Here is a 2,835-nt window from a genome sequence, read left to right as displayed (position 1 = left end):
AGCACACGAAAACTATCACAAAACCAAGTTTTGGGTGTGCCTTTTGACTTTTAACGGAATCATCAAATGTTGGAAAAATCCTCTGTAACCTGACTCTATTAATTCCCATAAAATATTGACTCTTTTATATTTTAATACCTATAGGGTCCTACCAACGGGCTTAGCTATCTTGTGGGACACATTACTACTCCTTTGAGCCAATAACTACACGCCAAGGCTAAGTTGTCTCTAACATCACCACATCTTCCCGTCGTTTCCTTATTTACCCGCATAAAATATGAACTCAGATGCTCGCATGCCCATAAATTCTTAGTTGAAATTCCTCAAAATTGTAGGCTATAGTCTTTGGGTATGGCCCACAATCTCCATGTCAGTATTCCACATCAACATTCATGATTGGACCATGACTGTGAAACACTTCCACGACCTTCTCTTATTCCTTTGTACGTTGTTATTAGAGGTTTCAGACTTAGCCCACTTTCCACCTATCATCCATTTATAAGCCAATCATGTCTCTTACCTATCAGCCCCATCACAATGGCCAATTCTTAAATGAGATTTCTTCTGTGATTTCACCTTCTGGGAGATATTTGTTATAGGTTCTACCAATTGACAATTCGTCAATTTTTGTCCCCTACTAGCACTTCTCATTTCCATCCCATTTCACTTTCAAATAAATTTACGGGATTCCAGGCCTTCCCGGGTTCTAAACTTTTGGGATTCTGGGCTTCCACGCAATTTTCCCACTACCTAGGCTCAAGAATATCCCATAACATTTCTTTTGGGATTCTAGGCCTTCCAAGTATATGAGATTCTAGGCTTCTTGGCACTATTCCTACTACCCCAGCTCAATTTCACCTCAAATATATTTTAAATAAGTTTTAGCGCTTTTGGTCCTTCAGGGGTTTTAGGCTTCTAGGCACTGTACTTTGACCATGAAGATATTGAATTCGCTTGTCAATAAATTTTGATCCATGAGGCCCTTTTTGGATTTAAATATATCACTAGAAATATCTTTCTGATGCATAAAGGCCTCCAATTTTCAGGACTCCTAATTATCATAGTCACCATTTTTATGGCTTCTTTAATAATCATACGACTGTGATTATTATCTACAAAATACTACTGTAACCATGGGACTCCCCCTAGGCTTTACACATAAATAACATCAATGCTAGCCAATTTTCTAGTAAACATAGCCTAGCGGACATCAATGCTAACTTGCTTAACATTATTCCAGCACATCTGTTGCCACCATTATCCATGATAGTTTGGCTGACATCAATGCCAACTCACTTGCTATCACTAACAATTAGAGAATTCCAATTCTCCAACACATATCCTAGCATGACTATTGAAATAAATTCCAATACACTTGCTTCCACTAGCCATCAAGACAATGCCAACTGTCCAACAATCTCCCCCTTTGGAATTGAAGGAAACACATCGTCACTTCTCGACATTGATGGCCAATCCTCATGTTTCTTCCACACTTATCCTTGCATGAGCCACCAATAGATTTCTCTCATATACATGTTCCATCACAGCTTCTCCAATCCGTTTCTCTCCTCCTTTGACATCAATGGAAAAGGGCTACAAGATGCTTCTTCTCCCCCATACAATCACTGACTTTCAATGACAGAGGGTCTTGTTCCCTATATGTATTCTACTTCTGCAGACTTATCTTCAAGAGATGATATATTCATGATGGGGCAATCGAATTCTACCATCCAAGCTCATCTACAAACATCATAAACAGAGACATATGCAAGAATTAGGCATTAGTGAAAATGTCTTTATATCTGCTTGTAGTTGTTGCTGCTATAGGAACTGACCATATGTGATATGCACCCCCTAAACATATAATACCTCTTCTTTGACATTTTCTAGTTTGAATGCCTTATGGTTGTTGGCTGAGTACTCTTTCTGCCAATGCATATTTTTTATCAATTAAAATAAACTGATACCAATTGAAATTGCTCATGGTATTACCGTTGCATGCAAATACCAACTAATAGTGATGCATTTCAGCTTGCTCTTCATTGTTATTGTTTCTTCTGAGACTCTTCTCACTTCACTTGAGCATCATAATAGTCAACACTTCCCCCCCTAAGATCACGCTACTCCAAAAATGGATTATTGCTTAAATTACACCAATTTCACCAAAACGTTGATACAAATTGGACAAAGTACCAAAAAAACTCTAATGGGTTATTATTAAAAATAAATTCTCATTTTCACAAAAGGTTTCTCCATGTAAACGTAGACCACCAATTGACATAGCGATACCAATTGAAAGCTAAGGTACATTCAAATAGTATATCAATTGTGTTTCGTGAATGCAAGACTGTTAGGCATAATCAAACCCACAAACTTAAATTAATTAAGGGTATTTCCCCCACGATGTAAACCTTTCATTTATTGAACAATTTTTCTTCCTGAGACTAAATGTTGTTGTCTCCTACTATTTATTAAAATAATATCCACCTGAGGCAATGCTCTCTCCCTCTTCTAACCTCTTTTGATATTCCTTCTTCCGTCAGTGTGGGGACTAATCCTTGTGAACCTGACTTAAATCTGTCATCTTTTCATTCCACACTTCAGTTGTAGCTCATATTCTTTTCACAACATTAAATGTTGTTGTGTACTCCCCCTAAAACCATGTTGACCACTCTATCCTTTCTCTTCCAATTTTGATAGATAAAATAAAATATTTCATTACCATAATTAGCAAAGGGAACTCAGTCATACCTCCAAAGTTCAAATGCATTTCTTCTGTATAAGATTTATTAGGCATGCCTATGACTTATTTGGCCTCTTTTGAGGCATTGTCTC

Source organism: Pinus tabuliformis, chromosome 2_1 (assembly GCF_031772625.1).
Source record: "Pinus tabuliformis cultivar Carrire ecotype Pingquan chromosome 2_1, CPIR1, whole genome shotgun sequence".
In the NCBI taxonomy this organism is placed as follows: domain Eukaryota; kingdom Viridiplantae; phylum Streptophyta; class Pinopsida; order Pinales; family Pinaceae; genus Pinus; species Pinus tabuliformis.
Note: the sequence above shows the minus strand (reverse complement) of the source record.